Below are 15,519 nucleotides of genomic sequence, written 5' to 3'. Positions count from 1 at the left end.
ACCACGACACTATCTGCCTGGAGTTTGCATGTTCTCCCTGTGCCTGCGTGGGTTTCCTCCGGGTACTCCGGTTTCCTCCCACACTCCAAAGACATGCTGGTAGGTTAATTAGACCCTGTCCAAAAAAATTGGCCATAATATGTGTATATGTATGTCAATGTTGTAAGTGTATCCGGACTCTACAGGTTAAAGGACCACATAAATAGCTGCAGATGGACACTGGGGGCAAGAAATGCGCCCTGAGGCGATTCAGTTCGTATAGGTAGCGCTATTCAAGTCATTCATTGATTCAATATTGAGACTGTCTATTGAAGTCTAGTAATGATGGTTTCTTTTTGATTTTTGAGTGTAAATGGTTAATTTACTAAAGGCAAATAAGCTGTTCACTTTGCAAGGAAAGTTACACTTTGCAAGGGAATTTTCCCCAGAGCTTAGTTAATGCAGTGGAGTTGTGATAACTTCCATCTTTCAAACATGTGCAAGCAAAAATTCAGTTTTGTTTTCCTGGTGCAATCATGGGTATTCTTTGCAAAGTCAAATTTCACCATGCTCTGGGGACAGTTCCCTTGCAAAATGCAACCTTCCTTGTAAACTGAACAGCCTATTTGTCCTTAGTAAATCAACCACAAACTCATTATAGACAGTAGACAGGTGTAGGGGCCTTGAGCTGGATTTGTGTCTCCAAATAAAGATCAAATCCTAAGTCTGCAACAAAAAAATAAGGAAATCATGCTTACTGAATTGAAATCGATCTTCAGCTGACGCTCAAGGGAAGAAAAGTCTGTATTGTGTTCTGTAGGACAGCATGACAAAAAACATTTTATGTATAAAATAATTTTATTTGTCCTCACTTTTTTTTGGAAATAGTTATCCGTGGCTAGGGAAACATTAAGGTATGTGGAAAAGCATAGAAATAACCTGCAATCTTGTTTTCACATGCAATAGTAAGTAGTTTGTATTGAGTGAAACAGGGTCCGAATTAAGGAACACATTTTCTGGGCTTGATCTCCAGTAGATGTTTGTGTCATCCAATATGACAAATCATAGATTAGACTACTTAAAAAGGCTTGAAAACCTATCCAGCCAAAGAGAATCTCAATGTTTCTATAGCAGTTATAAGAATCATAAGTCAAAAAAAAGAGATGCCTACTAAATCAGTGTCAGCTCCACCAACTAATTAGTATAATCTTAAAAACTAAAAATGAACTGCCTTTAAACTTTAATTTCAACTGCCGCCCACATTAATTTCACACTGAAAGCATTCAGAAAACACATAACCCACAGACTAAGGGATTGACTTAAATATTTGTATAATGTATTAACAATCAATCTTTATTACAAAGAATGCCAGTATACAGCACATATTTGGGTTTTTCTCAAAACGAATATAGAGGAAGAAGCTTATCCACTTCCAACCTGTAGGTGTCATATGACGTCCTGGAATTTGAGTGGTGATATCAGTATGATGTCTGCAGCCATAGGTATCATCACGGTATCTTTTTTTTTTTCTGCTGGTGATGCTGTTTAATTTAAAAGCAATCCCAGCAGTTAAACAGCCCCTGGATTGTTCTTACATGTGGTGGACCTCCCAGTTCCAATTTTCCAGGCTTTTCCATGCTGCTGGAATGCCCTGATCATCTCTATGGTCTAAGAATCTGGAAGCAACAAATATTTTGTCCACTTCAGGTTTTGCCAGAATGTAAACAAAACATTACTGGCTTGTCAAAGCATCTGATCAATCTCAGTTTGATCAGATGCTTTTGAGGGCAGAGGAGATCTGGAGTCTAAAAGGTCCCAGATGACTGAGTAAAGGGGACATGTCCTGGCCCTATTACAAAGGATGCACAACGTCAATAAAATAGCAATAGCAATAAAAGTGATTAAAAAAATAGACAGTGTAAAAAAAAAAAGTTAAAATAAAAGAAATAATAAAATAATTAAAAGGTTTAAAGCACTCTCACCCCCCCCCCCCCCCCATGCTTACAAGCAAGGGAAAACTCATATGAAAGTCCTGCACACATGTATATAAAAAAAGTTCAAGACATGTGCTTAAAATGGCTGAAATTTCATTTGTCCTGAGAGCAGCTGTCTGTATGCAGATTCCTGTAGATTTGTTAGAATTGAAGAGAAGAAGAAGAAGAGAGAGTTCCTGCATCCAGCTCTTGATTTAAATAAACCTGATCCCTTTGTTAAATTTTGCACCAAACTAACCACTCCCATATTACTCCCATTATCACCTCCCATCCACTCCCCACAAGGGTGTGTGATGATAATTGGCCTGCCACAGAATGCCACAGAATGAATATACACATAGTTTCTCAAACAGAATATCAGTAACATATGAATTCCTTTTAAGAAAATATAACCAGAAATATCAATCAAAATGTCTTGACAACTTCTTGAAATTGAGAACTTAGTTCAAATGTCAACATCTGTAGGTCATTAGCTCAAAAGAACTTTCATGTACACAAAATTACAAGGGATTTCATAACCTCAGTTATATACATACTTATAGGACCAAATACAAATTTAGATATTAAGAATATAACATTCACCTCTGAAATATGAATAATAATCATATTTCTTATTTTATATAATTCACACTTCCATTCATATCACAAATACTCTGGCTTTGATCTAATAATTCTAAATGTTTTGTCATTTGTAACTGAGTTTGCAACTCCAGAACCCATTCTTCTTTTAAGCATATTTTGCAACAAATCATCACCTCTCCTGATTTCATTTCTAATTTGATAATATAATTTTTTCATTCTAAACATTAAACATACCTGAAATATAATGCATAACATAATAATAGTAAAAATAATAACTTTAGGATGTGATAAAATATTTCCTGCTGCAGAAGAAATTGAAGTTTTACCCCAAATTCATATACAATTACTAATTTTTTTCCACCAATTATCACCTGAGAACTCTGACCATTGATGAGCTATTTCTTGCAAATTTCCTTGTTCATGTTTAAACAATGTTTCTGCATTCTGAAGTTCCTTTTCTAAATATATTAATAAACCTTTATCCATTTGAATTACATTTGCCCATTCTTCCCAAGGAAATTCATCTATCTGAGATATATTGTATTGTGAGGGAAGAGCACTTATAATTTTCATAAGCATATTTGTTCAATTTGTTCTAAACCCATTAACATTTATGGCTACAATGTCTCCTTCTATACAATACAAGCCTTGATTTGGGTTTTCTTTATTTGTATCTGTATCTGTATGTGTTTTCGGTAAGAGAAGAAGAAAGTTTTAACCCTTTCTGTGTCTATCATGATTTGGAAACAAACCTTCTTTTTATCTTCAAGAGTAATTAATTCAGAAGTAGTTTCAACTTTTTCTATTATTGCTGAACATAATGTATGATTATGATAACAAGGATGAAATATACTTCTGTCTTGATTAGGTAAACCAATAACTTTAGGCTGGAATTGTAAACATGATTGTCATTGTCATTGTTAAACGCAAAATCTGTATACTGTAACTTATAATATAATAATTGTGTATTGCTGACCGGTAATCCCAAGACAGTAATTGGAACCAATATTTGTTCTTTCCTTGCTATTAGAATCATAGAAGAACTATAACATACATTCGGATTGCACCCTAACCATTTATTTACCCATAAATCTGTATGATTTATTGCATATACATAGTCTCTGGGTAAATTCTGTAAAATGCCAAGAGCAGTCATTCCACTCTGAAATGCTTGTGCAATTATTTTAAAATGAGTGGAATATTCAGTCTGGATTTCTAAGCATGTTCTGGCTATATGAGAATGTTCACTTGTCATTAAATTCAGAGTAATATTTTGAAGATGTAATATAGATGGACCCATTACATTAACTGTTTTAATAACCATATCTTCTAATATGTGCTTTAAATGTCTTCGTACTTTAATACCTTTACTTCCACTAAACCATATTTTTCAGGATTAGACTTTAAAATGTTAATATCCATAGTATTTGTTATACTTCCGATAGTACCGACTCCACCTAAAATACCTTCAACAATACCACACTTATTTCTGTTATGATTCCTACTATTAATTCCAAACCATCTTTCAATACGCAATTCCATATTAACCAAATGTCCTTGACATTGTGGAAGCCTTGTAGAAATTTTCCATTCTGAAATATTAAAGTTCCACAATATAATGACAAACTTTACTTCTCTCAGGAGAACTCTGGATTGGAAATGGTTAATCTGGAAAGGATTAGCAGGAACACTTTCTTTATCAACACATGGAGTTTTCCTTGGAAACAAGACTTGCATTAGCACATTTCAACTGATCATTTTCTATTGATTTGCAACATTCTTATGTGCCAGTATCATTTAAAGATACACCTATTTGATGATAAATAAATGTATCATTAATCCAATTCACTCTACCAAACATTCCTTTATAAATTATATGATTAGTACTGTGAAGAAAGCTACCCAAAATGTCACCATTCCTTTTACCAATGAACTTTGAGGTATATATATTTGTGTACTACCTATCAAATGCAAACTATCTTCATCTTCAATGATTTTTAAAAACTGCGGAGACACTTTTATTTCTGGAACAATCATATCTACCACAGAAATACTAATTTTAACACTTATTTGAGTTAATTTTATTGCTACTTTAAAATGCCATATTCTTACAGTGTCCCCTTTTTCATCTCCTATTATATTTAAATGTTCTGGATCTAGTATTTTTACTAAATTTTGGAATAGGTAATACAATTGCTCTTCTGTGTAAAGTAATTTTCCAAACCTTATCATATTATTAGTAACATCTCCAGACCAAATTGTTGTGTCATTACCTTTTACAAATACTGATCAGAAACCCCTTTCTGCTATACAGGGGATCCCCAGGTTACAAACAAGATAGGGACTGTAGGTTTGTTCTTAAGTTGAATCTGTTTGTAAGTCGGAACAGGTACATTTTTTAAGTGTAACAACAAAGTCTGGGGAATGCCCAGGGAAAAAACCAAAGCCTACTTACCACCAGCTCGCAGACAACCAAATTAACCTGTCTAACAGTATGCGTTAAAAACAGGGGTTTAGTCCGCACGCATTTGCAAACGCATGCGTGAGCCACAGAGCCACGTCAAGGCACCCTGGTATCTGTGGTCCTAACACTAACATAGTGTCCCCACAGTGGAGGCACATGCATTCTGATGGTTAGATGAGGGCAGGTGGACTGAAGGGGAGCCACCCCTCCTTAAAGGTACAGGAACACACCAAACACCCAGCAAGAGCACAATGGCAGCAAAGGTGTTGGTGCATTGCTGGACCAATGCAAACACTACCGTGTTATCAAGAACTTGCCCACCGCCCTCATCTATAGCTGGCTATCGCAGTAAGTGGCTTTGGAAGGCTAAACGACAGGTAACAACAAAGTCTGGGGAATGCCCAGGGAAAAAACCAAAGCCTACTTACCACCAGCTCGCAGACAAACATTTTTTAAGTGTAGCTGCAGCCAAAAAATCTATTTTTAAGCTTTTTGGATAACACAGGGAAGGGTTATCACTCCTGTAACATTTGTTTAGCTGTCTGTGCTCCTGTACAGAAGATTTCCCCTCATTTTCTGTCCCAATGATAATTGGACTTTGAAAATTTTGGGCTGTTAGGGAAACAAGGATTGGTGATAAAGCATCAGGGGAGACACCCTTTTCCCATATTAACTCTTATAGCAGAGAATTTCCATTCCTAGAGGTAGATTTCCTCTTACTTTCTGTTATCTCCCTCCGTTTGTAAGTAGGAGTCGTTTATAAGTCAGATGTTTGTAAGTAGGGGACCCCCTGTAATAAATTCAAAGGTTCCGGGTTCTGTTATTTGGTTTATAAGATCCCTGCATTTTAAGAAATGTTGTTTTAGATTCTATTTTAACTTTGACTTCAACATCATTACTATGAATGAAATACAATTGCATACAGTAAGTATATCCATGACCTATGCATACATATCAAAACAAATCTTCAGCTGTATTGATATCAGTGCATCTAAATGTATCTCTTTTGTCATCTATATTGATATCATTATCTACATCTCTTTTGTTTCTCAATAGTGTAATGTATTTTTTGTGTAAATCTTCAATCCTGTTAACCTCTGCATAGCTGTAACAGTTTCTGATATATTTTACCACAGATAAAATTGTCACTAGAGAAAAGATGACTCCTGTGATGATGATGATGATGATAAGTCTTCTCTCTTAAAAACATTTATTTTCTTTTGTTGTCATCTTTCTTCCTTTTGGAATCCATGATTCCTCCAGGTCAGATTTTTAGAAATCATTCCTGAAAAAAGAAATGCAGCATCATTATCTCGGCATATACAATTTGCATTGATCAGTGTGTACCCACATTTTTTGTTGTCTACGTGCATTTTTCACTGAATTGAGAGGTCTTTACTTGCACCACTACACCTTGAACATCCAAGATGTCAAATGAACCTTCCCAATTACTTTGCCATGGTCCACTTTTCCTGAAATTTTTTATCATAAGGAACCCAGAAGATTCTATCGGTACTGGGTAGAGGTTAGCAGAGGTCTGCCCTGTTGTCAGCACTTCAGCTTTGGGGATGGCTATCTCCAGATTTTCCACTGCCGATTCTCTGGCATACTGCTAGAGAAGCACATTCCTCCATCCAAGATCATCCCATGCAGAAACAGGATCATCAAGGTCAGTCAACACTTGCTGCATTTGCCATAAGACCTCCGCGTCCATAGCTGCAGGGGCAGGTTGGCATAGCACATTGTTACTCTGCCACATTGCCGACTCTTCAGCCAGGATTTCAGAGTTGTCAGCTGGTATTTCCTGATAGTCCCAGGCCAAGGCAACCAAGGCCTGGAGCTGAGCAGAGTCTAGCAGCCATCTGTAGGCAGTCTCCAGCTCCCATTCCTGAATGGCCAGAAAATCTATATCTTCCAGTGTCCAGTGCACTTCTGAGACGTTCAGTAGCCCTTCTCTGAAATCCATGATTTCATCCAACCGCCACTCCAAATCACTCCCAAAGTTAGGGTCCCCTGTCAGCTTCGCATACAACAGTCCCAGGCCGCCATAGCCAAAGCCTTCGGTTGGGCTGTCGCCCACTATCCAAGGGCATTCTTGGGATACATGCCACCGGAGGGCTCTGTAGCTCTCATCCAGCCGCAGCTCTGCCCAGACCAGACTGCTTAATTCAGCTGTCTGCTCCTTGTGTGTTTTTTCTCCCAAAAACAGCACCCGCAATCCATACTGTGACCAGTACCTTTCCTGGATCGAGGGGAGAACTTCTCCCTGGTGTGGCTGTTCACATGATAGCACTTCCTTCCAGAGTTTCGTAGTGGATAGAATAAAACCATCCCAGCAGGACCTGCTCTTATACTGGTCCTCTCTGCTGTATCTGCATCTCTCGCAACCTCCTTCTGAATTCCTCTTCCATGGCAGCTGGTATCTGTACCTCTCCTATCCTCTCCTGCTATCCGGACCTTGGATCCAAGTGTAAGTTTGGATGTCCCAGACAGTAGGAAGCATCCCACTGGTTGCCACCAATGTAATGGAACATCCCACACTCCGCGTGAGTGCTTTCATCATATACCACCTCCTTCCAATCTGAATATAGATATCAGATATTCCAACTGCTCACAAGTACAAAACAAGGCAATACTTGTTTAGTTGAGGAATATGGACTCTTTTATTTGAGATGACACACAAATATATACAGCAGGCTTACAATAAAAACTGTAACCAGAAACCTAATTAACATGAGCTAATTAACTAATCCCTTAAAGCAGCTGATGTGACTCCCTAACTACAATACACATTCTCATACATCTCAACACAGAAGTCCTTCATACAATTGCAGGGTTAATTAGCACAAACAACACTGGGTGAAAGACTCTTAGAAGCTGTGGCAAGCCAGACTAGATTCATTTACCTTATAGAAGACAACAGACAGGTGGCTGGAGATGATGACATTAGCATCTAACCGTATGGGTCCCAACAGTATGAATCAGTCACTATTTCTAATATGGCATATACAGGGTTCCCAGAGTCTGTGTGTCTTGGGGGGATATGGACCCGAATCCAAAGTAACACCACCTCAAGGGTCCCCAGGCATACAGCTCAGAAAGAGCACCATTCCCCCAAATGCCAGGGCCCATGATCGGTAGGCAAAAGGCTAGCATTCAGTCCCCTCCAAAAGCCTCTGCCCTGGCTAGGTCTGTCACAATTTGTAAAGGAGCTTTCTGACCCTTTGGTCTAGGATTCACTTTTGCAAAAATTAGACAAGATTTAATTACAATGTCTACAGTTTCTTCTATTTTGTCCCAATAAAACTTATCTTTAAGAATTTCAATCAATTTCTGCTTACCAATGTTGCCTAAACTTTCTTGATTGAATTTAGTAAATTCCATCTGTAGGTGGTATAACAGGACACAGAACCCCATCTAAGTCATGACACAAGATACATTTTTCACAAACAAAGGAAGATTTTAGGTCACTCGGAGAAAAGGAAGAAACAAATAGAAGCATCCCTTTTCTGTTCCCCTGCAAATGAGGGAATCTGTGTGTCTGTTTTCCTCACAACATTAACTGGCACTGATTCAGGTTGAATCACATATTCTCCATGCAAAGCTGCTTCCTTTGTTAATGTGTCTGCTGTTCAATTGCCTACAGTTAACTCACTATTGTCTTTCTTATGTGATGGAATTTTTACAATAGCATATGCAAGAAGATTTTTCTCTGCAAGTTCAAAAACTGATTCAAGTGTCTCTTTCTGCACAAAAGCCTTATTGGAAGAATCTACAAAACCTCTACATTTCCAAATAGGTATGTTGTCAGTAAGAGAACGAACAACATATGATCATTTGCTGGACTTCTGTCCAGGGACCAAATTCATTCTCTTTATGTTTTAACAAATCATAAAGCCGTTTCGCCTTCTCTGCCAATGACTCGATAAAATCTCTGGAGAAATTTACCAAACCCAAAAACTGTCTCAATGCTTTGAAAGTTGTTGGTACAGGTAAAGATGCAATAGCCACAATACATTCCTGTAAAGGCAGCCTCTTCCCTGGACAAATCAAACCTCCTAGTAATTTGACTTCACTTTTCATGAGCTGAACTGTGCATGCATTCAGCTCGAGACCTTCTTCTTGCAGAAGTGTCAACAGTTCTGCCAGAAGAGTCAAGTGCTCCTCCTGATTTTCACTTGAAGGAGGTTCATCTACATACTGAATTAAACAATCTGGTCTAGAGAATTTTGATAAAACATGTCAACACCTGATGACATGGCAAACTTTGAAAGCCTTGCAGAAGATGATTAAAAACATATTGCACAAATTTATGAATGAAGCTGAATTTATATTGACAGCTTTTGGCCAGAGCAATGCTGAAAAAGCCATTTGAAATGTCTAGTACAGAAAACACTTTTGCGCTAGTGTTTAATTGCAACTTGATGTCTGGTGTTTCTGCTACAATAGGCAAACAACATGGTATGTATTTGTTCAGCATTAGGGATGAGCCGCCCCGGTTTGGTTCGCGGCAGAAAATGCGAACAGGCAAAAAATTTCTTCGAACACTTGAACATGGTTAAAGTCTATGGGACACAAACAAGAATAAAAAGTGCTAATTTTAAAGGCTTATATGCAAGTTTTTGTCATAAAAAATGTCAGGGGACCTGGGTCCTGCCCCAGGGGACATGTATTAATGCAAAAAAAGTTTTTAAATCGGCCGTTTTTTCGGAAGCAGGGATTTTAATAATGCTTAAAGTGAAACAATAAAAGTGAAATATTCCTTTAAATTTTGTACCTGGGGGGTGTCTATAGTATGTCTGTAAAGTGGCGCATGTTTCCTGTGTTTAGAACAGTCTGAGAGCAAAATTATATTTCTAAAGGAAAAAAAGTAATTTAAAAGTCCTCGTGGCTATAATGAATTTTCGGTCCCAACAATACACATAAAAGTCATTGAAAAAAACAGCATGGGATTCCCACACAGTCAATTACCAGACCCTTCGGGTCTGGTATGAATATTAAGGGGAACCCCAAAACCAAAATTAAAAAAAATTTGCATGGGGGACCCCTTAAAAACCCATACCAGACCCTTCAGGTCTGGTATGGATTTTAAGGGGAACCCCATGGCAAAATAAAAAAAATGGCGTGGGGGTCCCCCCAAAAATCCTTACTAGACCCTTATCCAAGCACGTAACCTGGCAGGCCGCAGGAAAAGGGGGGCGAGAGAGCCCCCCCCCTGAACCATACCAGGCCACATGCCCTCAATATGGGGAGGGTGCTTTGGGGCACCCCCAAAACACCTTGCTGCAGTATATTCAGTACTGTATCCTGTGCAGCCAGATCTCACTGCAGACCGTTCCTGTTGTTCTGTTCCTAATATACTACAGGCAGACAGTTCATTCAGTTAGCTGCAGTATATTCAGTACTGTATCCTGTGCAGCTAGATCTTGCTGCAGACGGTTCCTGTTGTTCTGTTCCTAATATACTACAGGCAGGCAGTTTATTCAGTTAGCTGCAGTATATTCAGTACTGTATCCTGTGAAGCTAGATCTCACTGCAGGCCGTTCCTGTTGTTCTGTTCCTAATATAATACAGGCAGGCAACTCATTCAGTTAGCTGCAGTATATTCAGTATACCGTGTCCAGTTTAGCTAGATCTCACTGCAGACCGTTCCTGTTCTGTTCCTAATATACTGCAGGCATGCAGTTTATTCAGTTAGCTGCAGTATATTCAGTACTGTATCCTGTGCAGCTAGATCTCACTGCAGACTGTTCCTGTTGTTCTGTTCCTAATATACTACAGGCAGGCAGCTCATTCAGTTAGCTGCAGTATATTCAGTATACTGTATCCAGTTTAGCTAGATCTCGCTGCAGACTGTTCCCATTGTTCTGTTCCTAGTATACTACAGACAGGCAGTTCATCCAGTTAGCTGCAGTATATTCAGTATACTGTATCCAGTGCAGCCAGATCTCACTGCAGACCGTTCCCTTTGTTCTGTTCCTAATATAATACAGGCAGGCAGCTCATTCAGTTAGCTGCAGTATATTCAGTAGTGTATCCTGTGCAGCTAGATCTTGTTGCAGACCGTTCCTGTTGTTCTGTTCCTAATATACTACAGGCAGGCAGGTCATTCAGTTAGCTGCAGTATATTCAGTATACTGTATCCAGTTTAGCTGGATCCCACTGCAGACCGTTCCTGTTGTTCTGTTTCTAATATACTAAAGGCAGGCAGTTCATTCTGTTAGCTGCAGTATATTCGGTATACTGTATCCAGTTTAGCTAGATCTTGCTGCAGACCGTTCTTCTTGTTATGTTCCTAATATACTACAGGCAGGCAGTTCAATCAGTTAGCTGCAGTATATTCAGTACTGTATCCTGTGAAGCTAGATCTCACTGCAGGCCGTTCCTGTTGTTCTGTTCCTAATATAATACAGGCAGGCAGCTCATTCAGTTAGCTGCAGTATATTCAGTATACCGTGTCCAGTTTAGCTAGATCTCACTGCAGACCGTTCCTGTTCTGTTCCTAATATACTGCAGGCATGCAGTTTATTCAGTTAGCTGCAGTATATTCAGTACTGTATCCTGTGCAGCTAGATCTCACTGCAGACTGTTCCTGTTGTTCTGTTCCTAATATACTACAGGCAGGCAGCTCATTCAGTTAGCTGCAGTATATTCAGTATACTGTATCCAGTTTAGCTAGATCTCGCTGCAGACTGTTCCCATTGTTCTGTTCCTAGTATACTACAGACAGGCAGTTCATCCAGTTAGCTGCAGTATATTCAGTATACTGTATCCAGTGCAGCCAGATCTCACTGCAGACCGTTCCCTTTGTTCTGTTCCTAATATAATACAGGCAGGCAGCTCATTCAGTTAGCTGCAGTATATTCAGTAGTGTATCCTGTGCAGCTAGATCTTGTTGCAGACCGTTCCTGTTGTTCTGTTCCTAATATACTACAGGCAGGCAGGTCATTCAGTTAGCTGCAGTATATTCAGTATACTGTATCCAGTTTAGCTGGATCCCACTGCAGACCGTTCCTGTTGTTCTGTTTCTAATATACTAAAGGCAGGCAGTTCATTCTGTTAGCTGCAGTATATTCGGTATACTGTATCCAGTTTAGCTAGATCTTGCTGCAGACCGTTCTTCTTGTTATGTTCCTAATATACTACAGGCAGGCAGTTCAATCAGTTAGCTGCAGTATATTCAGTACTGTATCCTGTGAAGCTAGATCTCACTGCAGGCCGTTCCTGTTGTTCTGTTCCTAATATAATACAGGCAGGCAGCTCATTCAGTTAGCTGCAGTATATTCAGTATACCGTGTCCAGTTTAGCTAGATCTCACTGCAGACCGTTCCTGTTCTGTTCCTAATATACTACAGGCACTTAGTTCATTCAGTTAGCTGCAGTATATTTAGTACTGTATTCTGTGCAGCTAGATGTTGCTGCAGATCGTTCCTGTTGTTCTGTTCCTAATATACTGCAGGCAGGCAGTACATTCAGTTAGCTGCAGTATATTCAGTATACTGTATCCAGTTTAGCTAGATCATGCTGCAGACTGTTTCTGTTGTTCTGTTCCTAATATACTACAGGCATGCAGTTTATTCAGTTAGCTGCAGTATATTCAGTACTGTATCCTGTGCAGCTAGATCTCACTGCAGACTGTTCCTGTTGTTATGTTCCTAATATACTACAGGCAGGCAGCTCATTCAGTTAGCTGCAGTATATTCAGTATACTGTATCCAGTTTAGCTAGATCTCGCTGCAGACAGTTCCTGTTGTTCTGTTCCTAGTATACTACAGACAGGCAGTTCATTCAGTTAGCTGCAGTAAATTCAGTATACTGTATCCAGTTTAGCTAGATCTTGCTGCAGACCGTTCCTCTTGTCATGTTCCTAATATACTACAGGCAGGCAGTTCAATTAGTTAGCTGCAGTATATTCAGTACTGTATCCTGTGCAGCTAGATCTTGTTGCAGACCGTTCCTGTTGTTCTGTTCCTAATATACTACATGCAGGCAGTTCATTCAGTTAGCTGCAGTATATTCAGTATATATATATCTATACATCCCAGCTTTTTGCAGGTACATCTCACTGCAGGCCAATTCCTGGTGTACTTATTCAAATACATTACAAAGATATCAAATACAGTATGCCTAGAAGGCCAACAAGAAGAGGCAGATGCTCACAGGCCACTAAAAGAGGGCAAGCAAGCTCTGTGTCTACAGCCAACATTGCTGGTTGTGGACATGGTGCATCCGCAGCACGCAGCCGTGGGGCACGCTTGTCCTTTTTTTGGCAGCTGGCCATGTTGAGCCACAACATGCAGAAGAGTTGGTAGAGTGGATGACCAAGCCATCCTCATCCTCTGTCACCCAGGCTCAGAGTACTTTGGCTACCAATGCAGCTACCAATGCAGCCTCTTCCATCGGCTCAATGTCATCAGTCACTCCTTCCCTAGCCCCACCATCATGCCCTGAGGAGTCCCCCTGAACTGTTCGACCACAGTGTTGGGTACATGCTGCAGGAGGATGCGCAGTGTTTTTAAGGCTCCGATGATTGTACCAGATTGAGGAAGGCAGTAACGTGAATCTTGAGACAGGGGGTGCCCAAGAAGGACAACAAACTGGCAGTCTATTCCCCCAGCAGCAGCATACTTCCAGGTTTGCTCCAGTGGCGAGGAGGGAGGGGATGATGAGGTCACTGACTCTACCTGGGTGCCTGATACAAGAGAGGAGGAGGAGGCACATCTACAACGAGGCAGGATAACCTCCAGGGGCCAGCTTAAGGCCAGCCAACTGACTGAATCACAAGGCAGAGCTCCGCATGTGCAGGGCGCTGCTGACTCCATGCGTTTTTCCAAAAGTTCTTTGTTGTGGGCCTTTTTTGAGACGTGTGCAGCAGATCGCACCATTGCTGTTTGCAACATATGTCTGAAGCATATCAAGAGTGGCCAAAACAGCAGCCGCTTGGGCACCACATGCTTGACCAGACATATGTCGAACTCCCATGCAGTCCATTGGCAAGCGTACTTGAAAGACCCACACCAAAGAACAAGGCGGACCTCTCCTTGCTCTTTATCAGCTAGGATCTCCAACCCCACTATACCTTCAGTTCTCTCAGAAATCTGCACAGAGGAATGAAGTTGTAGAATTAGGTGTGCCAAGTACAAGAAAAAAAATCAACATAAAAAAAATCATGTCTTGAAACGTGTCACAATTAAATAATCCTTGCTTCTTTTTGATTAATTAAAGCAATCAGAAAAGTACGTGCTGGGAACAAGAAATGCTTTTAATGCATATTTGTACAAAGTAAAGATGTAAAACCAGTAATTATTTTAAGTAACGATTCACTATTTGAATAGTGAGACTTTTACCCTGAGACAAAATGTCATCTTTAATGCAAAAAACAGTGTAGTCGTTTGTTCTAGGGTATTCGCTATGCATACCTAAATGTAGTGTACAAAGACCACTTTCAAATACTCCTCTGAAATTCTGAACTGTATATTACATATGTATAAGACATATACATAAGATAGGTATAAAAACCTAACTTCCTATGCAAGTATGGATCATACGTATATTATCATTAGAAGTGTGAAATTTCTACTCATTGTCAATTCAGCTGATATGTGTTAAAATCCGGTGTGACAAGACATGACTGTAGGCTCCTTGAGCCTTATGTGAGTAACGTATTGATGTGGTGTTAATTATGAAACTTAATGGCAGTGTTGGCATATTTTAGTAGATGATTTATAAAAGTCAATAGTTTAAAAAAAATGGGTGGCTTCTATGGATATATTATATGAGTGCTGTACCACATTTTATGTTCAGAATTTGTACCTCTAAGAGAGCTCTGTTGTAGCACCATATAATATATTGTACATTACATTTCTAACTGAGTAAAATGGTGAATTTCACTATCACATGGCTTACCAAAGTGAACCTTTCTTTTTTTTTGTGTTGAAGCTGGTACCAATTTAAACTTTGCATTCTGTCTGCTGTAGTCTATCCTATTGAAAAGAGATGCTTCTATCATCTATAGCTTTCTATAAATAATCAAACATTTTCTACGCTAGACTATAGGATCCACTATATTTCCATGTACAGGATGTATTCAAATACAGCAGGGGTAGGCAAACTTCCAGCTGTTGCAGAACTACAGGTGCTATTATGTCTCTGCTCCTGTGAACCATGCTTGTGGTTGCCAAAATCTTGCAATCATGGGACTTGCACTTCTGCAACAACCAGAGAGCCAAAGTTTGTTTATCCAGTACAGCACAGTATATGACAGTATATTAATTCATGAGCATATTTTCTGAAGAACTGATGACAATTGGGGTAAAGAGTAGATCACAAGCACAGTTTGTAGTGCAGCAGGAGGTGAAGAAGAGCCCTACAGTACCAACAAAAGACCTCAAATGTTTTGATTTTGTCTTTGTCCATGTGTGTACAAAAAGAAAATAAATGGTTATAGAAGCACACAATGGAGAAATCTATTGCTTAATAAAAAAAATGCTGCAAGTTTTT

The sequence above is a fragment of the Lithobates pipiens genome, unplaced genomic scaffold (assembly GCF_037356315.1).
Source record: "Lithobates pipiens isolate NorthernLeopardFrog02 unplaced genomic scaffold, aLitPip1_a1.2 Scaffold_19, whole genome shotgun sequence".
In the NCBI taxonomy this organism is placed as follows: Eukaryota; Metazoa; Chordata; class Amphibia; order Anura; family Ranidae; genus Lithobates; species Lithobates pipiens.
This window is presented reverse-complemented; position numbering follows the sequence as displayed.